The sequence below is a fragment of the Triturus cristatus genome, chromosome 1_1 (genome assembly GCF_964204655.1).
Source record: "Triturus cristatus chromosome 1_1, aTriCri1.1, whole genome shotgun sequence".
NCBI lineage: Eukaryota > Metazoa > Chordata > Amphibia > Caudata > Salamandridae > Triturus > Triturus cristatus.
The window spans coordinates 1,197,384,677-1,197,409,520 of record NC_140579.1 but is presented as its reverse complement, the minus strand read 5'-3'; the positions used below and the strand labels follow the sequence as shown (position 1 = coordinate 1,197,409,520).

The 24,844-nt window shown below is 45.2% G+C and overlaps 1 pseudogene; it reads right to left on the bottom strand.

Moving 5' to 3' along the window:
• Nucleotides 1-2,377: 2,377 nt before the first annotated feature.
• LOC146871822 (ras-related protein Rab-2A-like) overlaps nt 2,378-24,844 on the bottom strand; it is a 31,016-nt pseudogene continuing 8,549 nt past the window's right edge.

The following is a 24,844-nucleotide window of genomic DNA, read 5'->3' as shown; positions in this document are numbered from 1 at the left end:
ATAGCCTCAGCTCCACAAAATGGATGCTGCCACCACAGACACAAGTCTGCCCTCCCGCTGCTGGGAGTCCTTCCAGCTTGGGAGGTGTGGACAAAGGGTTTCCTGCCAGGGGAGGTGCGAGCACCACCCCAGACAGGATTTTGTGTATTGGTCAGGTAGGGCTTGAAAGAAACCAGACATGCCTGTGGCTCACAAGGAGCCTCGGGGCATATGCCAGTTCAAACCGGTCCTGGGGCACACCAGTCCCGGGCCTGGGGCGAGCTGGACAAAGGATTGGGGGTGTAACCACCCCCCTTCCTGGTCCCACCCATAGGGAGGGACCTAGCAGGTAGTCCGGCCCCTAGAATCCGAATAAAGGTAGGAGCTGTGTCCTAAGACTTCAGACATCCTGGAATCAACTTGAAACTAAGAAGAAGACGGGAACTTCGACATTCTGCTGCACAGAAGACTGAAGACAATCTCCCCTGTGGTCAGGGAGTGACCACCTTGCTAACGCAAGCACCATCCAGCGAATCAACGTCTGCTTTGCCGCCGCCTCCCGCCGGAGCCCGAGCCCAGAGACTGACAAGACCTGGACCTCCAGACCTCTCACCGCCCGATCCACAGTCCCTGCAAAGAGGAGACCCGTGGAGGCACCGAGACACGTGGAGCCAGCCATCTTGAAACGACCACGACAAGCTGACCAGTGCAACAACCGAGGCTCCCTCCAAGTTGTGCTTTGGGTCCTGAGAAGCCCAACCCTCGAGCAGCATCTGCACCAAAGGTGAGCCCTCCAGCATCTCCACGATCTGCGTGGGGCCCTTCTGCATTTTGCCACTCGACGCGCCTAACCGGTTGCTGGCCCGCTGGCTAGTGGCCATCTTGGCGACGAAATCTACGACAAACACCGCTGGTCTGGTTGCTCCAGACTGGCCCTTGCTCCCCTCCAAAGGAGCAGTTCCTCTGACCTTGCTGGTCAGAACCATCAGCTTAAACTCCTTGCCTACAACAATTGCTTTTGCCAAGGCTTGTTTGCTACGATCAAGTCGCCGACACCGCCGACAGCGAGAGCCTGCGTGGGACAGCTCGTGACTCGACTCCTGGACGTCGTCGACCTTCAGGGACCACGTGGCTGCAGAGTCAAGCTACACCTTCCTTCCTGTTTGCACCCGACATCGCCTGGTACCCACCTGGTGCCACGCTGGTCACTGGCTAGTGACTGTGAACACTGTCCCCTCTGCTTACAGGTCTTCAACATCTCCGATCCACTCTTGGATCCACTGCATCTCTTCCCGACCGACCGCCTGCAGCATCTTTGTCCCAGGCTCAACGGAACAGATAGAAGAAACCCGACGCACTTTGAGGCCTATGCACCCGCTTCCTGTGGGTGAGGTAAAGCTGGTACTCCGGTGCCCATGTGTAGTAATACATCTCTAGTGCCTGTGTTCCAAATCTTAAGTTCCTAGGTCATCCGGAAGATTCCTTTTGCAGTAACTTTGTACTTTTTACGCACCCATTGAAACCTATGGGAGCACGCGTGTGACTATTTGCTCTGCACACGCCACCCGTGGACCTCCTGGTCACTAACTGACGTTAGCTCCTTGTAGGCCCAGCGATTCTAGAGGCCCTAGGCCTTTTCCCTTTTCTGTTCGTGGTACTTATACCACTATTTTAGTATATGGTTTGAGTGGCCACCAGGGCCTATCCATATAACGTGCAACTTCTGTGTATTCTGTGATAATCTTGCTTGACGATTTGTGCTCCTGTGCTCATAAAGAGACTAGGGGTTACTTTGAGAAATAAATACATATATATTTTGAATATATATCTGTGTGGTGTCCTTTCATTGGTATAAAAGGGGATTACTATTGGTAAAACAGCTTGCTTAACACGCTTCACGAGTTTAGCCTCAAAGACTGCTTAGCCTACGCTACCACTAGGGCGGCTAGTCCGAAAAGGTTGACTTACAACCACACCATAAGGGTTGCTTGGCATGGTACAAGGTGGTCACTAGAACTAGTGAACAGCATATACCTGGCCAACTTCTCACACTCTTAAAAATGCTTTTACAAACATTCACAAAGGGGAAGGGGTCCCTTGGAAGAGGGATGCATAGTGTGAGTGTTATCAGAGGGAATGAAGTAACCACTGGAGATGGAGACAGAGACTGTGCCCCCATGTAAGGAACACTATTTAACATCATCCTTGAAGTGTAACTGGAACCAATAAAAGTTATACTTTTTTTGCATGTCATTTGTGTCATATGTTTTTAAAAGGAATACAATTTATTACCCAGCAGCTGAAATTGCATCCTAACTAGCCTCACCATATTTACTATGTCTTAAACCATAACTCCTGTAATTACAACCTAAAACTCACTGCCTCTTTTCATAAAGCATCAGCCCTCAAGTTGCACCTCATTGTTGACGTCAAACAGGCCTTGCTGGATGTTCTTGTAGATCTGTTTGGCTGTGTTGATGAAGGCCTGAACAGAACAAAAGAAGAGATCAAACATATTACTGCCAATATATAGACTGTGAAGCTTTAACAGAAGGCAGAGTGAATTGAAAACTGTATCTAATTTCACATGAGCAACTTTAACACTTTCCCTCCACTTCACCTCCTCCACGTTGGCTGTTGTCTTTGCTGAGGTTTCCATGAAGATAAGACCATGCTCACGAGCAAAAGCTTCTCTTTCTTTCCATCCCGTCTGGATTCCAAATCACTATGAAACAAAGACAGGATTACTGTAAGAAATACAAGGTCAGGAGACAACATTTCAAAACGGAGATGCAGAGCAAAGATTCATGAAGATCAATCATGAGTACTTTGTAATAATACCTCTGGAAATAAGTAAACAGTGGGAAATAAAGACTTGATATTTCCGATACGCAGGTCTGTCATATCATGGTACCTTGTGGTCACTAACGTAGCCTTGGAAATCTGCTTGATGGCGAGAGCTACAATATACTGAGGTGAGCAGCAGCCGACTAAAGAATATGTTAGCCTGAGGAGTCAAGGAGATCCTGCACAGGGCAAGTAGGAACCTTTCTGGGATTTCAAGAAAGGAAGCCTGGCAAGTCTGAGTTATAGAATGCTATTCTGGGGGCAAAGACGGCAATAAGAGCCAGTCTTACTGACTTATGTGAAGCAATGATGAAAGGATGCATGTCTTGTTGATTGCCAAGACATGATGAACTTAACACATCTCAGTGTGGCAATTTTGTAAACCAATTGTATTAATCTTTATGCAATTTTGTCACTAAACAACTTGTATGGAAAGGATCTCTCTTTGCATGATCAATCTTCAAGATTTTGAACTGATGCAGCTGGTTTTCAACTCTGTATTGCACTGGGCCCTTCTGTCTAGGTCCCAGTGCATATGCTCTGACCCCCAAAGTGTGTGTACAATTAGCTAATAGCGGATTGGCTTATTTAACTTACCTATTAGCCCCTAGTACAAGAGGTAACACGGACTAGTAAGTTAAATTCCACTTAACTGTGCTACCACTACACTAGCTTTAAGAGTGTCACAGAAGTCTAGTTGGGCAGCATTAAAACTTCCAACTCGACATAGCAAAATAAACCCTTTTGCAGGTCATAAACTTCCTATTAAATATTAATATACAACCCCTCAGAAAGGCATTTGTATCCCACCAGGAAGAGTGTTAAATATTAAAAAAGAATGGCATGTTTCTTTTGGGTTTATAAATGCCCTGATAGCGAAAACAGGAAATTGCAAATTTCACTGTAGCAAAGCTGGTAGTCCCATTGACTAATATAGAGTTTCACTAACCACTGTGCTAAGTGCCAACTTCCATTTGGCACCACCAAAGATATTACTCCAAGGTATCACATTAATCGCTAGATTAAACCAGACTCATTTCTGAAATCTGATTTAAGGTAACTTTTAATATGAATGTGATTTTGACCGTGCCTGCCAGATTTTGCAATATTTCATTTTTTATTATTTATACCAGGGAATATGTTTGGAGTGGATGCACCCTATGGCCAGGACACTCGAAGCAGAAATCAGGAACTATGGAGGGTACTCGTGATATGGGAAAAATATTAAAAGGTCCCAGCCCAGAAAGAACTATTCAAACAGGAAGAGTTAACGTAATGGGGACATGGAGTGGGGAGAGAAGATTGGGGGGTAGCTGGAAAGAAACAATGCCTGACTACTGTTGGTTGTCTATTTTATTATTTAATGTAAAGAAACCACCTAAATTGATGCCACTGATTAATGCCAAAATGTGTTTTAAAAAAGAAGAAATGTGCTGGGTAGACCCTAGAGGTATGCCCAGGGGAAGGCGGCTTGCGCCATCTTGGATTTAGGTACAGAAGGTTATCCCAGCATTGTTTCATGGCCAAAACACCACGAAGTGATGTAAAGTGGGAAGGGTTGCCTCATGGGAACTACTGCCTATTGGCTAGTGAATCCTCCCCTCCCACAAACGAGATGGCATAATAGTGGCACCCCAGACCCACCGTCCTCAGAACACTACTGGACTGAAAAGAAGACAGAGAAAAGACTGTCCTGTTGCTCCCTGGAGTCAGCAAAGAGAGGCTGCACAAAGACTGGACTGGATCTCCTGCACCCAAGGGAACCGCAAAGAGGACAGTGCCTGCTGTGCCCACTTATGGGAAAGTGCAAAAAGGAACAATTGATGGACAGAATGCAGAACAATGTCATACATTCACCCCAGTACAGAGATCTGGGCCTAAATCCATCGTTTTTTTTGTTGCTCACCATGCCATTCCAGTTTGGACCCAGCCATATGCAAATCAGTCTTGATCCTGTGCCTCATGGGAACAGTCCAGCCCGAACTGCCAAGCAGGTCTTCCCTGGACTGGAAACAAGCATCCTAGGACCGGTTTCGAGGTTTCACCCCTCTTCAGCCAGGATAGCTGGATTCCAGTGGCATGGAGAGCACGGGACCCACGTCTGAGCATACCCGTCCCACTCGGGGTGACAAATGCAAAAAGAACAATTGATGGACAGAATGCAGAACAATGTCATGCATTCACCCCAGTATAGAGAGCTGGACCTAAATCCATCGTTTTTTTGCTCACTATGCCATTCCAGTTTGGAAAAGAGCTACACTTGTACCAGGATGGAAGAAGTGACTCCAAGGGCTAGTTAAGCTTGAGGAACACCAAATGCTAGGGAACCCTGCACTCCATGAGAGTCCAGTTTTCCAAGAATCCTGCCTGTGGCCGAATGCCTAAGTGCCCAGTGACCAACCGAGTCCTGACCTTTCCATAGGCATCTCTAAGTTTGTTGGACCCGTGGCCAAGGTCGAGGTGGACCTTGGTCCGCAAAAAGTAAATATTTACTTACCCACAAGCAACCACTGAGACTGATGTAACCATGAGACCAGTGATGTCTGACCTGCACTAGAATCCTCTGCTGCAACGTGGAAGATAAAGTCCTGAGGCTGAAGATGATCCCTGGCATACCAGTGTGGCCCCAGGAACACTCACCGCACCTCTTCTGCAGGCTCAGCATTCTGCATCCCCAGCATCAGGATTACTTCTTGACTGGACCATGGTAAAGGAGAAAAGAGCACCGAGGACTCAAACTGCTGGATTTGACAGTTAACTGTCTCCTTGGACCCGAGTGGTCCCTGTGACTGGCCCTTGACCCGTCAAGGCTCATCCAAGTGAAGAGAAGTAGCTGTTCTAGACACTTGGCTACTAACTGCTAAAACGCTTACCACAATTTATTTTATTTTTAAAGGATGTACTTACCTTTGAAAATGTATATTTCTATGGTTACCCTCCATACATCTTTGTCGTTTTGGTGTCTATTTTAAGATAAAAAGACCCTAATTCTATAAATTGGTGTGAGATTTTCATTGTGTTGTGTTTCTTATTTATTGAGTGTTTTGGTATTTTTAGATGCTTACACTTGTTCCTTTGAGTAAGCCTGACTGCTCTGGGACATAACCACCCAGGACTGAGCTAAGGGTTCAAATAAAGAAACCCAACTGGACCCAATAACGACAATATTACATGGTGAGGTCCCACACGTACAACACATAATTATCCACGTTCCTACACAACCATCTAGTAAAAACACAAATACTGACATGGTACAATCCCATGCAGTTAAGCAATGCCATGCACTTCCAGCAGTCCCCCCTCCGCTCTACAAAGACAGAAAAACAGCACAGATGTGTAAAATGCAATTGGATAATAGAACATTGCATAGCAATACTTAAATGTGATAAAGCACCCATCTGTGCCAATTTATCAGACATCACCAAGTCCATACTATTAGGCACACACAGTTAATTGTAAACCTTGGTTGGCTATTACTCTTTCTGCCTTTTTAGTATTCCTTATTATATGATCATTATTAAATACTGGCAACCTCGTGTACCCCATTTGATAGTCTGTCTTTGGCAAGACCTATCACAAATTCACAAACAAATTATGATACAGAGTTATTTCTTGAAGACACTCAATTTTGTGATAAGCCACATCTTGTTGCCTGAATCCTCGAGTTTTGCGAAATTCTCACATAATATGTAAAATATGTATTTATCTTCACAACCCCCAAGACCGGTATCATTGTCCCGTTTTCCAAATGTAGCAGTTGTACCCATATGTAGTAAATCCTATGCAACATGTGGGTGCCACAGGGCTCGCCCCTCAGCCCGACGCTTTTCAATGTTTATGTGGCACCCCTGGCAGGAGTGATAAGATCCTTTTGGTTTCCAACTCACCTCATACGCCGAAAACACTCAAATAGTGTTGTCACTGAGAGAAGGGGGCTGAAAAGGAGACAGGGGAACGTTTCCACGATTGTATGGTCGCCATCTCTGGATGGATGTCCACCAACTGTTTAAAACTAGACTCCAGTAAAACTGAGGTCATAAGGTTTGGGAACAATACACATGTGTGGACACCTGACTGGTGGACGGAAGATTTGGTAACTTGTCCCACACCCACAAAAAAAGCAAAGAATCTGGGGGTGTTGGTGGACAATAAACTTACCCTGGGTGACCAAATAAGTATGGCGATCTCAGCTTGCTTTTTGCCACTCAGAATCATAAGGAAAATCAAGTTTTTCCTTACTGAAAATAGCCTCAAGATAGTGGTCACGGCCCTCATAATGTCACACCTTGATTACTGCAATGGCCTTTATCTAAATGCCCAAAAGCAACATATCGATAGGCTTCAACTTGCTCAGAATGCAGCAGCCAGACAGCTGTCAGGGACTCCGAAATTTGTTTCCGTATAGCACTTAAGCAACTCCACTGGCTCCCGGCCAAACAGAGTACGCTTTAAAGCACTTTGTACTTTCTTTAAGGCTATTAATGGAGTAGGACCTGATTTCCGGAGGCAAACATTTCAGTGGTACGTCCCAGGAAGAATGCTACGCTCAGTAGGAGCTAAACAAGTCCTGGTCCCTTCATTTAAAAAAGTCAATTGGGGAGGCAGGAGCTTTATCACCTGCGCTTCAAAGGCTTGGAACGATCTCCCCTTCTTTCTTAGGTACGCCTCAGATCTCCTCTCCTTTAAGAAGGGGTTGAAAACATGGCTCTTTAACCAGTAGCATACTCCTTCACGCTCCTTAGTAGGCAGTGCTTAGCGCCAGGACACCCCAGGGTAACCATGCGCTCTATAAGTGCGATTAACATAACGTAACATTTTAAAGTGACATTCTTGGTCACTAATGATTTCCAGTGGGTGCAAGACTATGTGCCAAAGAAATCTTTATATTATAATCTTCTTAGTCTCTATGAATGAGCAAAACTATTACATATAAAGGTAGCCAGGCTGACCAAGGGCAAAAGAAATAACCAGGACACAAGACCAATTTTTATGAAGCTAAAGCGATCCCCATAGATGTGATAAAGACCTTAAATCCGGCCTCCATCATGCATAAAAACATGTTTTAGGGGCCCTCAAAGTACCTTGCACAAAAACTGCCCATTTCTGGTGGTGAACACTTTTTGTGGAAAGATTTAAATATTTAAAAAAAAATTAAAACCATACCCAGGTGTGCCTTTTCATCAGCGCTTCAAAGTGTAAAATAGCTTTGTCTTGGAAGCAACTATCAAAATGAGTAGGGGTCTTTGCCCATCATGAATATTCTGTTCACCCCATGTAGCAGTTTCTAAATGTTATGTTTTAATTTTTCGACCTTTTTATAGCATTTCATATTGTGATTTTTACTGTTTACTCACAACTTTAAAGCTCCCCGGTATCAACTGGCCCTTGCCTGTAATCTGCCAATAAATTAATAAGGTGATAATGGCATGATTGATGTGCAAGAGACAAAATATGGAATGTGTGCTACCACATTTCAGAGATCACTTTTGTGATAAAGAGTATTACAGTCTCCTTGTGCACTTCTGCTTATTCTCTTTTGGTGCAGGATCAACTTTGCATTAAATTGAGTGATTATCCCTTTTATCATAATTCACCGCAGACTATGTAGTCACCCAGTGTAAAATGTCTTCTTTCATATCTTAGTGCTTAGAAAACAGCCCCTCTTAACCAGTGGATTACAATATTGATTCATAAGGCATTCTTTAGTTGAACAGAACACTTGTTTGTACGCCCAATGATGGCAGACTGGAACACTCATTTAGAGGTAATGGGATCAAATCCATTAGCCTTATTTTGGTAGATCTAAGACTATATGCTTCTTGTTGGTGAGTCGGGACACCTGTACACTCTATTTCAATTGTTTGAAAAACATGCATGAAAACCTGATGTTGGCGGATCCAGACTTTAGTCCACAAACACTCACAGGGATTAAACAGAACTATTGTCACTACAGTTCAGGCTTATAGAGAGGGACACTCGTCCATACACTCCCCAATAATGCGTAGTCACCATCATTGTGAATGAACTGTGGCACTAGCATAGGTGCTATGCAGGGGTACTGAAATACCACGTTTTTGATAGTAACCCTAGTGTATGCCTCATGTTGGCAAACTAGAACACTTGCCCAGATGACCCATGTGGAGGCCCTTTCAGAAGAAGATATTAAGTGGTTTGGGATATTCAGCTATAAAATCCTGAATGCTAGTTATAGACAGACAAATATATACTTCATGGGACACTAGAACATATGCACCATCTTTGTGTGGTGGAACACTTATCCATATACCCAGTGAGGAGTGATTGGGAGACTTGTCTGAAAATGTCATCATGGTGCTCTAATGTACCCCATATATGTTAACCGGGACACACTGCTGTATTCTCCATGTTGATGTACTGGAACCCTTGAACCCGTACTTTGCTGGATTGAAACGCCCATTCATATGCTCCACAATATAAGATAAGGACACAGGTTGTGTGCTCGTTGTTGTTGGACAGAGACCCTTGTCTAGAACACAAGGAGAGGTCTGGGTATTTCTTCCCCATGGCCCATGTAGCTTGATGAGGGCATTCTTCCCTACAACCAATACATTTGGTTTAAACTATTTGAAAGTATGGTGCGAGTTGAAAGATTTTTACCAATCATTCATTCGTACATGCCATTTGGGTGGGTTGAGAGACTAGTATACTTTATGTTGGTGAACGGAGATACCTTCCTGATGCCAAATGTAGCTAGCTGATCGTGACAATTGCCACATGCCATTTGTGAGTGAAATGACACCCTTACTCACCTTCTGAGTGGACGGAGACATTTGCATGTATTCTTCACATTGTGAGATTGGAACTTCTATCATACAAACCATGCCATTTGGGACATTTCGCTGCATAAATATAGACCATTGTCTATGCAGCCCGAGGTAGAGGGCTATGCACTCAGCGAATCACTCTGCACCTGGCCATAGTATAACAAATTGCTGCGTCTCCCCATCTTCATTATATTAACACCCTCACCTCTTGTTACCAATCAGCATGATCACCATGTCGGAGCTGGAATGCTGACGGGCATCCTCAAGCCATGATGTTAGGTGGTTGAAGGTCTCAAGTCTAAAGTAGAGCAAGAAAAGGAGACAGAATGAGATGCAAACATAAGCATGCAAACACTCACTTCAATTTGATCGCTTAGATTGTGGGGTGACAGAATAGCTAGGAAACTGAGTAGAAAAGTTGAAGGGTAAGTTTACAACTGAACAAGATATCCGTTTCAAATTGTGCACCCACTAATTATTGCTAGTAGATGTATCATTTAAGCCCGATTCTTAGGTGGACATTTCAGAAACGGGCCTGACATGCAAATTACATATGAATTTAACAAGTCCAGAGTGTGCAAAAAGTCTGCACAATTGGCCAAATCCCGGGTGAAAACTCATGTATCAGGCGCAATTTCAGCCTGACTTGCAAACCTTTTTCAGCCACAAATGTAAGTTTGTGACTGAATGCTGTGATCAGGGCCTAAGGAGTGATACAGAGGAGGGTGAAGGCACTAAAAATCCTAGATTAAAATGGCTTATTATAAAAGAAATATTAACATCAATCTAAAAGAGGCACAAGGGGGAAAAAAAAGATGCAGTGTAGCAACAGAACAGGGGTGGGGGAAACAAGAAAAGAAAGTGTAAGAAGAGCGCGGTAAAGCAGAACTAAAGATTTACCTTGTGATGTCGTACAACAGCAGAGCTCCCGCTGCTCCCCAGTAATAGGATCGGGTGATTGAGCCGAAGGATTCTTGCCCAGCCTATTCATACCAGAGTGAACAATTGGAAATACAAAGAAATAAAAACAAACAAAAATCACTCATATACCACCATATGGCCAGGAGAACAATGAATGTGTTGCTCATTTGCAGTATCATAATAGCAGTAAAAATAGAGCTGCGTGGTCAGAAAAGTAGATGTGCTATCACTGTAACGATTCGTGATAGCCCAGAGGTCTAGACCACATTCTGAAAGTCTCTGGGAAAGAGAGGTAACATAATCCAGAACAAAAAAGCAGGCTGCAGGGACTAAAGAGCTTGCTAGAGAGTGAAGAACAGTGTGAGGAAGGAGATAGGAGGGGCAGGAAAGTGTCAGAAGAATGCTGGATAACCCCCAATCCCGTCTTTGTGATAAAAGGAACAGGTTCTTTCTCCCTTCTGACGGTTTTTTAAGAAGGACATGTTCAATTTAAAAAAAAACTTTCTATACCTGTACATTAATATAACTGAGTTCAAGTGACATAGCTGTGTACTCTCATTGATTGCGCGGATCCTAAACAGATGACCTTTGAACTGAGGAAGACCGGCTTGCTCCTGCAGGAATTTGAACTAGTCCTACAAAAATTTGTAACCATGGGTCTGTCATTTCACTTCTGCAGTTTCTTCTTCCTTCACTCACTTGCGTAGTCTTTACTCCGTCTGCTATTCCTTTTTCTACCTCTTGGTGCAATTTCTACCTCCCCAACATTGTGTCATCTCTCTCTACCACACCTATGTTATTGTTCTCTCTCGCACTTCCTTTTGTTTTGTCATTCTCCATCTACAGCCTTATGCCTCCACCTTTGCAAGGTCAGGCAGTTTTTTGCAATCTTTCATCATACTGGGGTACCATAGCTCAAACCATTTAGTTCCACCTCGCCCCAGTACTTTCTATACTCTTTGGGTCTCTTGCAACCCAGATGATGTAAAGAATTGCCTTTGAGTCACCCCACATAATTCGTAGGCTGTTTCTACCCCTCTCTATGCTACGTCACGTCCTAAGGGCATCGCAACCCCACTCTATGCAGCCTAAGTTGCCTTATGTATTACCTCAAACTTCCACGCTGTTTCACATCACCTGAGTTCTTGCAATGTCTTTCACCCCTCAGTGCAGGCTTGCCCTCTTTTTTTCCACCCTGCTCCTAACTGTTATTGTAATTGTATTTATATAGCGCATACTACACCAGACAAGGTGTTGATGAGCTTTTCAGAGAGCACGCTACTTCGGAACCCAAAAAGATTAGTGGTGGATTAGTATAGGGAAATAAGAGTACAGTATTAGTATAGGGAGGTACGAGTTCATTTGAACGGAGGACATGTGAGTCTGTTAGTTGGATTGAATAGAGTAATGGAGGGATAGAGGAGGGAAGAATAATAGAAGTGTTAATTGGGAGATCATAGTATTAAGCTGAAGTCTGGGAAGAGTAAAGGAGAGATGGAGGAGGAAGAGCCTGTAGAAAAGGATTAGGGAGAAAGAAAATCAGGGTAGAAAAATGAGGTTTGGGATGAGTCAAAGGACCGATAACACGGGGGAGAATTTAGTAGGGTTGCTTGGGAGATCATTGTAAACTGATGTTTGGGGGGAGCCAGGAGGTGTAAAGGAGGGCAGAGTCTAGAAGGGTTATTTTTGAGATCATAGTAGTAGAAAGGGTTTGGGATGAGAGAGAGAGAGAGTAAAGCTAGAGAATGAATGGATAGAGGTGTACGGTGATGGTAGGACAGAGTAAAGCTTTCAAGAGTAATTGTTTTTCTTCTACAATAGGACAAAATAAATATATAGATACATGATTACATAGGAAATATATGTGTAAGGAATATAATGTATTGAATTGTCTGTTTTATTTTTGTGGAATAGTGAGTAGATATTATTGTGGTTTTCGGTGAAAGATTTGTATGTGCAGTACTGCTGGTGAGTACGATTTGAATAGTACATGGGTGGTCATGTGTTTTGAAGAAGAGTATGTGTGTGTAAGAGGGGATGGACAAGAGTTATGAGTGTTTGTGTTAGATTTAATCACTGGAATAGGTAAAGCAAGCAGTGGAGTACGTGTAAGGATTGTATAGTTGTGTGTAATTGGTAAAAAGAGCAAGTGGGTGTTGATGGATGGTGTGATGCCACACCCTCCCTTTGATATGTGTACCCCCCCTTTGTGATGCTTTACTCTGGTTTGTGTCACGCCATCCCCCTTTTTGTGGTATTTTTACTCTTTTCTTGTGCCACACCCCTTTTTAACTGCTACCTCACCACATTTATACTGTGCCACCTGCCTCTTTCTACTTTCTTATTCCTCGTTCTGCAATACTGTTCACTTAGTGTCTCATGTATAATAAGGGTATGGGTAGCAATCCTAGTGGCATACATCTCCTACACAGGCTTGTATGTGGTACACTAAACCTATGGGTTGGCCTCACCCCTTACAGCCCATAAGACAATTTAACAGTGAGTAAAGGTATAGATTTGTCAAAGTCAATGTCTTTGTTATCATCAAAGTAATATAGAGCTTTTTTTTTCTTTTAATGATTTCTTTTTATAACCCTTGATGTTTTTCAGGCCTTATTGACATCACATAGAAGACCAGCTTGTCATTGGAAACTCTTTTCGCAGTGGTTGCTTTCAGAGAGACCCTGAATAGTGGAGGAACACATACAGTCATCAAACTGGGAGAGGGGAGGGTACCATAAAATCAGTGGCGTAACAAAACCTTAGGGAGGCCCCCCGGCAAGGTGTCATAAAGGGGCCCTGCTCACCTACATGCAATCTATGTCCCTCACCTTTCACCTTTGCAAGGACTTTCAAAACTGCACAACATATAGACACTTTCAGCAGAACTATTCCCAGTTTACACAAATCTTCAGGCTGTGGATTGAGACTATTTTGTATCTCAAGTTAAACAAGCATTTGCAATGCAATAGGTCTCGCATTTGCGAGAGTTTGAGCTATTGGTATTGTAAATGATATTGTTTTTTACTTTCCTTTTTTGTTTGGCGTGGAATGATTGTATGTTGTTTGTAGTGGAATTATGTTGTTTGAATTGGACTTGTTAGTTGTGAAATTGTGTTGGGTGGGAATTATGTGGTGTATAGTGTATTTATGTAATGGAATTATGTGGGATAGTCAATAGATTGGTTTGGGAGCTGTATAAAATAGACAAAGTAAGATTGAGAGGGATTGGTAGTTAGTGTATAAAGTGGTGAATGAAGACTAGATAGAGTAGTAGAAAGAGTGAGTGAGAGAGAATGAAGGGGAGAGGAAGTTATAGATGCATTAAGAAACTGCGTTTGTGTATGCACAAGACACAAAAGACGGAGGAGAGTGTGTGTTTGCAATTTGGATTTTTTGAAAAGTTATGGTAAAGAAACTGTGCTGAAAGATGTGAAGTGAACCAATATGAGAAATGTTGGTTGAGTGTATGCTTGTGCAATGGAATTATGTGGATCAGAATCATGTGGTATTAAGTGTAGTGGGCTGATCTGGTATTGTGTGTGGGGAAGTGGCAAGTATTGAGTGGAATTATATTGTGTGCTGTTGAATTATGAGACATGATGTGGAATTCTGTGGTGTGGATTGATGTATGTGGTGTGCAGTGGAATTGTGTCGAGTGAAATTTTGTGGCGTGGAATGGAATTGTGTGGAGTTGAATTGTGCTGAATTGTAATGTGTGGCATTGAGTGAAATTGTGTTGAGCAGATTTATGTGGCATGGTGTGGAGTGTATTTATGTGGAGTATTGCTGTATGGTATGGAGTAAATTTCTGTGGAGTGTGATTATGTGCTATGGAGTGGAGTGCAATGATGTTGTGCGGTATGGAATTATGTGGTGTTGAATTGTGTGGTGTGGCATTGTGTGGAATTATGTGGAGTGTAAATATGGGGCACATTGCTGAGTTGAATTTTGTGAAGTGTAATTATGTGTTTTGGAGCGGAGTTGATATATGTGGATTGTAATTATGAGGCTTGAAGTGCAATTATATATTAATGTATAATAGGAAGTGTAATGATGTAGGTGCCATGGATCCTTGAGGGCAAATGGGTTCTGCATCACCACCTTGTGCAGCAGCATAATGTTGTGTTAAAAAGTGCACTATTTTTCAAGGTAGAGGAGGGGGGTGCAGTATCTCCCTCTACTGCTGCGCGCACACACAGACACACACACACAAAGCTCAGCGCTTAATTAGTTTATCATTAACATTACGGTACACAAAACAAACTAAAGCAGGTTTTATCACTTCAAATTACATCAGCTTAACGCGGTCTAGAATTTTTGTACAAAATAAAGTTTTCAACATTTTGGACACTAGTACATCATATGTATTTTTGTTAGCATTTATGTCTCATACTGCAAGACGGATTGTGATGTATGTGGTGTGTCTCGTGGTAACCCTCGAGAGGTAGACCGATAAATATATGTAGATTGATAAATATATTTGTAGTACCGTTAATCCATATACCTACTTGTAGGCAAAGGCATATTCCCAAATTGAAATTATTAAACATTCCCATATACTGCAGCTAGCCAATGAAAGCCAGTAGGGCTAGAAATAAGTAACATGCATTTAAGAAGTCTATGGGTTTGGGAAAGAATCAATAAAAAAAACCAGCAGGGATGGCGCATAGACAGCCAGCTATTACAGAGGTACATTAAGGATGACGGTAGGGCTGATGCCCGAGTCAGTCACGTTTGGCCTATGGAATTGAAAGGCGAATTGTACAGGGGAAGAGTAAGGCATATTGCACTGTCCCTTTGATATGCGTGTACCTGCCAAGCGTCAGTCCAAGCTACTGAACGGTGGTTGAGGGGGAGTCGGTCATGTAACTGGCGTATTGCAGTAAAAGGCAGCTGGGGCCTGGGGGCTTAATAGTAAGACGTTAATGCCTATGCCCCCATATATGCACTTCAGCACTCTAGGGCCCATTTGGCTCTGCGCAGGCAAAAGAAGCTTTTTACTTTGCTCGCCGAGTGCGACTATCCTCTTGTATATATCCCGGTCAGCACTCAGTGACGTCTGTTCCATGGCCCATTCTACCTTTGCAGAGCTATGCCTATGTCAAGTATCATGATTGTCTACATACCCCGCATAGCTCTAGAGTCCCTATCTGTAATGTCCTATCCTTCCTTATTTTTTATTTTTATTAAGTTTTATTAGGCGCGTACATGGCCCAAGGGAATCTGAGCACTATACAGTCCACAGAAGGTGACAACCATTTCAAATGGTGATTAAGAAGAACGTATCACGTGACAATAGTTTCAAGTTGCATAAGGTCATAGCAAAGGAAATACAAGGGGGGGAAGGCAGCAGATTAATCACCAGCAGGGGCATCCCACTGCCCTCTATACCATAAACAAGCAATCGGTTTGCAATGTAATATTTTTAGTGCTGTTTTTGTGTTAACGTTCATTGATACTGGCTGTTGTTGGAAGTCATAAGAGTGTACAGTGGGTTGCTCTGTAGGCAAATATGCCTTGAAGATGTATGCATGCTGTGAAGCTGTAGTTCGGGACGAGTCTGAGATGGAAGAGCGTTCCTTGAAGAAGCCTCACCCGGAACGGGAAACCGCCTGCAGCCAGGACATGCCCTTCCATAAAGGTAGAAAGGTAAATAAAGCGCTATGTAGAGGGCGTGGGGACTGAGGAACTTCAGCACAGCAGGCAGACTACGAGGAAGTGACCGAGCTGGGAAGGTTTGGAGGGCGGGACCAGGCGGCATGGAAAACTGAACCATGCGCAGCTTTCGGTCTGAGTGATCAATTAAAACAAGTTGAATACAGCGAGCCACCATTATTAAAGTGAGAGCACCTCTCTCTTGCTCAGCTGTGTCCTGTGCTACCCTTCGCACAGCAGCACCGAGCAGCGAAGCGAAGAGGACACCCCTGCAGCACTAGTCCGAAATAGATCAGGGGAGCACAGACCATCGACTAAAAGTCCCGGGGCAACCAAAGCTCTGGCATCCCAGGGGTCTGGAAACAGGCAAAGTAGTAACTGGTGCAAATAAAGGATTGTTGCTGCTCATGAAGGAGGCACATCAACAGCCTGCCTTTTTCAGTCCTTCCAATTCACATCCTCTTCACACAACCATGAGGCCATAACCAAAGGACCCTTTCTCCTGTGCTGCGTCTTGCACAACTGCATCTCAGTCATGCCTTCTATCTACCTCGCATTGCTAATACCAACCGGGAACACATAGGCTGGCCATGCTTCAAAATGAGGATGGCACGCTGCAAATAAAATAAACAAGCATTGGCCACGCGGCCGTAAAAGTAACGCGGCCGTGAATGCGATCGCGATGACGCGCTCTGTGGTGGGGGAGGGGCAGAGCGAGGCGCACTGTAAGGGTGCCGCGAGGAAAGCCAGATGGCGGCTGTGCGCATGCTCGCGCGCATAACCGCAAGCTTGAGGCCAGCAAAAGCACGTGGTCAGACTTTTAAAAGCCCACTTACTAAATGTCTTGCAAGAGCATGCGCTGGCTCGGGCAAGACCTAAAAAGGTCTGCAGGCTGCACACACTAAATGGCATCAACCAGACTGCGTGCTAACCCGGGGGTGTAGGTATGTTAGTGATACAAGAAAGAGGCATTTTAGACAAATTACTATTGTTCTTAGTGTATACAATGCTGGGGCTGGCAGAGAGGAAATCAGAAGATCTAAAAAGATCTTTTATTTAAGTGAGGAAATGGCAGAACCCGAATGCAAACAACTGCAGACAAGAATGAAAATCAATGAATCAGAAAGCTTATGCAAATGCAAAAAACACTAAGCACTGGTGTTAGACCTGTCAGCCCTAGGGTGGTCTCCCCCTCTATTTTTGATCGTGCCTCATTTTTTCCACCCTCATTTTTATCTTGGACTTAGGTCTCCGGGCGCCTTTTCATTGCCAATCAGTGTTAAGGTGCAGGTGCTCCCTTCTCCCAAGATGGCTGCCACAGGCCCATGCTACTGCAGAGTGGTCTTTCTAGTAGCACCCTAGCTGCCAGGAGGTGGCTGGAACCCCACAACAATGTTGCGACACCAGCCCGCCTTTTTTGTCCCATAGGTAGAATGGGGAAGCTCCTGGAATGTGCTGGAACCTTCTAGAAGGGAGGTGGGGTTTTTACTTTTTCCGCCTTGGATAGAGGTCACCTGACCTAGGGCTACTTAACAGAGGGAGGGAACATTTTCTAGTCAGTTGGCCGGTTGGGGTAAAGCAGACCTGGAGGATCCACGCAGGAGTGTGGGCAGTAGGGCCTAGCCAGGGACTTATGCCTCTGAAAGTGACAGGACTTAGGTACTGCCTTTTAAGTGAGTGAGGGATCCTGTACAGCCCACTGATCTAGCCCAGCGGTAGGAGAACCCAGGGGCCATCTGCCAGACCTGACTAGGAAGGAACTAGTCACCAACTCAATCCCTACCCCCAAGAAACAGAATCCCTAAGGGCGCCAGAGACATCTGCGCCATTAAGATTGCTGGAACTTCATGCTGAAACTGAATGCTGAAATTAAACGCTGGAATTTCATGCTGAAACTGAATGCTGAAGCTAAACGCTGGAACTTCATGCTGAAACTGAATGCTGAAACCTAAGGCTGAAGCTCCTATTAAAACCTAAGCTGAAAGTAACTGCTGGACTGTTGGGGGATCAACCAGGTACTAGCGCTGTGACCCCCGTGCTCCCCGACCTTGCCTGGGATCCCCCCGAGTCAGTCCCCCCATCGGGCGCTGAGCGCTGAGCTCGCCGTTGCCCCCGGGATCTGTCGTGTACCTGGGACACCTGGTGGGCGGAGGTAAGGTGCAACCCCTCCAGGCCAAAATAGAGACCATCTTGGCTTGGGAGCCCCCCAAGACCCAAACAGAGGTCCGAGCTTTCCTCGGCCTCACTGGGTATTACCGCCGGTTTGTCAAGGGATATGGTACCATCGTAACCCCCTTGACAGAATTGACATCTAAGAAGCAACCTCGCAAGGTCATATGGACAGCTGCTTGCCAGGAGGCATTTGAAACGCTGAAACATGCGATGTGTACCGCTCCAGTACTCGCAACTCCAGATTTCAGTAAGGAATTCATTGTACAGACGGACGCCTCAGAGCACGGCATAGGTGCGGTGCTCTCGCAACTCAACACCGAGGGCCAAGATCAACCTGTGGCCTTCATCTCCAGAAGACTCCTCCCTCAGGAACAGCGATGGAGCACCATTGAGAGAGAAGCCTTCGCGGTGGTCTGGGCGCTGAAGAAGTTGAGGCCATACCTCTTTGGATCTTACTTCCTAATTCAGACCGACCACCGCCCCCTTCGCTGGCTCATGCAGATGAGAGGCGAAAACCCCAAGTTGTTGAGGTGGTCCATTTCCCTACAGGGGATGGACTTTCGGGTGGAACATCGGCCCGGAGTTGACCACGCCAATGCTGACGGTCTCTCCAGGTTTTTCCGCCTTAGCGATGAGAACTCCCTAGAGGTTGGGTAGCTCTCCCCTCTTTCGGCTGGGGGGGACGCGTGTTAGACCTGTCAGCCCTAGGGTGGTCTCCCCCTCTATTTTTGGTCGTGCCTCATTTTTTCCACCCTCATTTTTATGTTGGACTTAGGTCTCCGGGCGCCTTTTCATTGCCAATCAGTGTTAAGGTGCAGGTGCTCCCTTCTCCCAAGATGGCTGCCACAGGCCCCTGCTACTGCAGAGTGGTCTTTCTAGTAGCACCCTAGCTGCCAGGAGCTGGCTGGAACCCCACAACAATGTTGCGACACCAGCCCGCCTTTTTTGTCCCATGGGTAGAATGGGGAAGCTCCTGGAATGTGCTGGAACCTTCTAGAAGGGAGGTGGGGTTTTTACTTTTGCCGCCTTGGATAGAGGTCACCTGACCTAGGGCTACTTAACAGAGGGAGGGAACATTTTCTAGTCAGTTGGCCGATTGGGGTAAAGCAGACCTGGAGGATCCACGCAGGAGTGTAGACGGTAGGGCCTAGCCAGGGACTTATGCCTCTGAAAGTGACAGGACTTAGGTACTGCCTTTTAAGTGAGTGAGGGATCCTGTACAGCCCACTGATCTAGCCCAGCGGTAGGAGGACCCAGGGGCCATCTGCCAGACCTGACTAGGAAGGAACTAGTCACCAACTCAATCCCTACCCCCAAGAAACAGAATCCCTAAGGGCGCCAGAGACATCTGCGCCATTAAGATTGCTGGAACTTCATGCTGAAACTGAATGCTGAAATTAAACGCTGGAACTTCATGCTGAAACTGAATGCTGAAACTAAACGTTGGAACTTCATGCTGAAACTGAATGCGGAAACCTAAGGCTGAAGCTCCCTATTGAAACCTAAGCTGAAAGTAACTGCTGGACTATCAACCAGGTACTAGCGCTTTGACCCCCGCGCTCCCCGACCTTGCCTGGGATCCCGCCGAGTCAGTCCCCCATCGGGCGCTGAGCTCGCCGTCGCCCCCGCTTAATTTGTGACCCCCATGGACACGGGGCCTGCGGAGAAGCCCGGGGCCCCGTCGCTGCCGTCGCAGCGTCTGCAGGAGTCGTGAGAGGCCGTGAAGCCGGCTCCGGCACCCACGTGACGAGGGCGGACTGCGCATCACCGCCCCTGCCGCTGAGCGCACTGTCTGCGGGACCCGACGAGGTGAAGAACCCCCGAGCGACTGCCCGACCCCAAGGACGCCGAGATCAAGGTAACCCCCGGGGGCTGGGAGGTAGCGTGGCCGTGCAGAGGCCTGGGACTCACCCCCCTGCTCCCCGGGAGGTTGGTGGAGGGCCCGGTGCGCCCCCTGTCGATCAGGAGCGGCACCGCACTCTGAGACTCTGGTTCCCCTCCGTGGGATTCCCCCCTTGCATCGGAGACCCTGATTCCCCTCCGTGGGATTGCCCCCTTGCTTCGTGACTGCCGCGTACAGGGGACCTTGTGCTTAAGGCCTGATCATTACGAGTAGCGCTGTGTTCTTAAGTTCTACTCTGAAGTGCTTGATGCTTGATTATTACGAGTAGCGCTGTGTTCTTAAGTTCTGCTCTGAAGCGCTTACGGACTGATTATTACGAGTAGCGCTGTGTTCTTAAGTTCTACTCTGAAGTGCTTAATGCTGATTATTACGAGTAGCGCTGTGTTCTTAAGTTCTACTCTGAAGTGCTTAATGCTGATTATTACGAGTAGTGCTGTGTTCTTCAGTTCTACTCTGAAGTGCTTAATGCTGATTATTGCGAGTAGCGCTGTGTTCTTAAGTTCTGCCCTGAAGTGCTCAATGCTTGCTTATTACGAGTAGCGCTGTGTCCTCACGTTCTGCTCTGAAGTGCTTAATGCTTGACTATCCCGTGTAGCGCTGTGATCTCCAGTTTTGCTCTGAAGCGCCAACGGTGTCACGAGTAGCGGTAAACCCGCAAGTGGTGCCCTGAAACGCTAGTGGTGGGAGGGGCGCAGCGTGCTGGTTAACCGCTGGGTTTACCGCTCCCCCAGGTTCGTCAGTTACTGCCTATTGCATCATAATGAATTGCTGGTGAATCTGACGCTAATGTATTCAGGTACTGCCTAGTGCATCATAATGAATTGCTGGTGAATCTAACACTAATGTATTCAAGTAATGCCCATTGCCATCTCATGAACTGCATTTGCATCTAACTGCTTAGATAAACTTGATTGATTTTCATTGAACCTACTGTGTGGCGTCCATTATTGTGTGCGTTTCCTGCTTCAGGGGATGTGTGTGTTGTGTGGTCGCTTTACACTTAAGCCTTCGGGTGCCCACCCGCTCGAGTCACGTTACCCCCTTAGGGCCCGGTGACCCCAGGTCTTACAACTGGTAAGCTCAATACTTTGTTTCAGGATTTGGGGACATGGTAGGCAGAACACTTGAGGCTTTTTATTAAACCATAAACACGTGTTTGAAGATGGTGCCTCTGTCTGAGACAGCCAGTCTATCTGATAGGCATAAGTCTAAACCCTTGTTTAGTTTGTCCATTTATCACCAAAGGGAGATGTGTAGAACAGCAGAAAGAAGGTGGAGGAAGAGTGAATTTGAGGAAGACAGAGCTTGCTGTAGGACGCACCTACAGCTCCATTAGGAAGTGGAAAAGGCAAACATATGTATTATATTACTACAATAATGGAAGCCATAACATCGTGCTGCTAGGGGTTCCGTTAGCTTACTCATCTATCCGGCCTCTTCCTGATGGCATTGCCTTCACAAAGTTTGGTGACCAACTGGGACTCTTGCTTTTCAACACAAGATCATTATAATCCAGCACAAAATATGAATATTATCTAGTCAGGAATTCATTTGTTTTCCTCCCTATCTCACTGGATGAGGCACTGTTGGGTTCCTGCCCAGCAGCATGTTGTGGTATCTGCCCATGGTATGGCAAGAGGGTGTGGTCTCACAATAGATTAAAATAGCTGTTGTGAATCCTCACCTTCAAAAAAGAATGTCTGCCCACGGATGACTGACAATTTTAGACCAAGTTCTTATTTGCCAGTATTGACCATGTGTTGGAGGAAGTGGTACATGAAATGATCCAGCAGCATGTTTGTAAGTTTTACTTAACACAAGGTTCTGCAGTTTATCCTTTGTTTTTTAAAGGATATATGTCTGGACTTCCAACTAGACTGAACTTTCAGCACTAAATATGACACCCAAATAAGGTTTCATCTGGAGGAAGGTAGTTGCCAGGCTGTATTCCCACATTCTTAATCGCTCACAGAGATTGTGGCCTCTGAGTGGCAAGATTTAATCATGGAATAATTGCCTTCATCCAAGAGCCAGCATCAACAACCAAACCAAGCACAGCATTAGCTGTTGTCTTGCATGTCAGTAAACTGAATACAGCAAATGCCTTTAAGAAACCTCTGATCACTTGAACATGCTCAAGTATCAGTACACTTAAAAAGGAGTTTAGCTCCAACTGTCAGTGTTCCACAGTGTTTTGTTGCAGTACAGAACCTCTCCAGCTCATCTATGCATCCTCCTGCTCACCACTGCTCCACGTTCTTCTCCTTGCCTACCCCTTAGCATGTACTCTCTCACTCTTCCAGAATTCCTACAGTCTTTAAGTTCCAAATGGTCCTCTTTGCCTTTTCAGTGCCACTGAGCTACTTTTTTACTTGCCTACTCTATTCAGCCCGGGTCAGACAGATACCTTTATTACCAGCTATTTTCAGATCAGAATTTCAACTAGCAGTGTGCCACTCCAGGCTTCTGGTTTCTTGGCCATCTCTGGCTAGTCTACAGCTGGTTAACTCTACTACTGATTACCATTTCATTCCAGAACCATTTGTAGTGGCAAGTTCGAAGACTCAATCTTGAAGGGCAGAAATTAGACTGCCATCATCCTGAGGCTTGGTGCTGCCTCTTCTTCTAAATCAGGAGGCATGCGCTATTTTAGAGTGAAGGTTGTTGTATTCTATCCTCTCATGTCTGACAATAGAGAGAGAGCAAATAACAGCTTCTTTAGGGGATGAGAGTAAGTAAACCAACTTTCAGTGGCAGACAAAATGAAATGTCACAAAATGGAGTGGCTATTCGATCTTAGTCTCTGTTTTCTTGGTCGGGGTTCCTTATGGCAGCATCATGAACCAGCTCTGCCGTTAAGAACCGGAGTCTCTATACTGGCCATCAACTCTCTTTAGTTCCCAAAATTAGGACAGAAGTGAAAGGTTTAGTCCAGGCTGGCCAGAAATCTTCTTCCATTCTTGGGCTCAGTGAAAAGGGCTCCATTTATGAGAGTTACCATTTTATTTAGTATGCACTATGACAGTGTCCTTCTTGTCAAGATAACTGCTGGACAGATTTACATGTTTCAGATGGCTCAAGACCAAACTATGTGATTGATTTACAGAGTGAAGAATCCACATTATGTTTTGCTCCATAGAATTAAGGGTACTATGTCTGGCCCATAGAGCTATTTATTACAAAGGCGTTTTGTGCCTTAAAAAGTCATTAGAAGGTACTGCCCCTGAAGAAATTTGAGATTTTCAGTTCCAATGACACCTATCTCTCTGAGATACTGTAAAAGTCATTACAGTGGAGCCTTCATTGCCATCTTCGTGGTTTCCCTATGTTACATATTGCCTTCGGATAACTAGGAAACTGAGAAAATGTTAAAAAACAGCCATTTCAAGAAAATGTATAGCTAAGGATAAGTTACTGCTCTACCGGGTGATGCTGTTCTCAGTGCAGTGGCCAACGCTCTACATACATACACATTCTCCATATTAGAACACCAGAATGTTAATCTATATTTGCAATAGGACATGCTCACTTTTCTCGTTTGTGTTCTACTCCTCTGCAGGTTTTCCCTTCCCATAGCTATTCTACCCATTTGTGTCTTCTCCTACTAATAATCTAACTCATGCGGCCTCTGTTTACTCTCTCCTCAACGTCTTCCATGTCCTATGATTCTCCCCTCCCTTTCTCTGTCTTTTAACTTACTCCTCCCCTCTGCCCTTTCTTCCGGGATTTTTTTTGTCATCTTTTCTCTACTGCGTTGTCTGTCTTTTCCCCCTTCCATATTACTCGTCTCTGTCACCTATTTTCTTCTCTCAACTCTCCCTCTCTTTCAAATGTCTCTTTATCCTCACTGCTAACTTTCCCTATCAGTTATTTCTTGATTACATATATGTCTATTTATTACCTCTTTCACCCTTCTCCCCACTCTTGCTCAGCTATCGCTCACACATAATTATAATTTAATTACCTCTTTTCTACCTCTTCTCCATACCGGTTTCTTTATATCATGCATGTCCCTTTATCAACTAGCTATTTCTACCCACTCCACCCCCTCTCTCCTCTTTCTAATTTGTCTCTATCACCATGCTCTCTCCTATCTCCCCACTCTCTGTCTCTCCCTCAGTTTGTCCACCATCCCTTCTCCCCTCTTTCTCTCTCTCTCTGCAGCCCCATACTCACCTGTCTGTCGCTTAATCGCCTCTTTTAGCTTTTCCCTTTCTCACCTCTCTCTCTAACCTGTATGTCTCTTTCTCATTGCTCTCTTTTGTGACTACTTATGCTCTCTCAAGCCTATTGCTTTCTTGGCTGTCTCTTTATAACCTTCTCATCTGCTACCATATTTACCTCTCTGAGTTGTCTTTCACCTCTTTTCATCTGTCTCAAACGTCTGTCTCCTCCCTATCTTGGTTTCTCTTATCTACTCTGCAGTCCTTTTTTCACTTCTCTCTCTTAATCACCCAATCTATCCCGCTCACCTGTCTTCCCCGCCCAGCCCTTCTCCCTCTCCCATGCCCCTAGCTGCGTGTCCTTCAAGCTGTCTCTTTCCCATTTGCCTCTATATCTT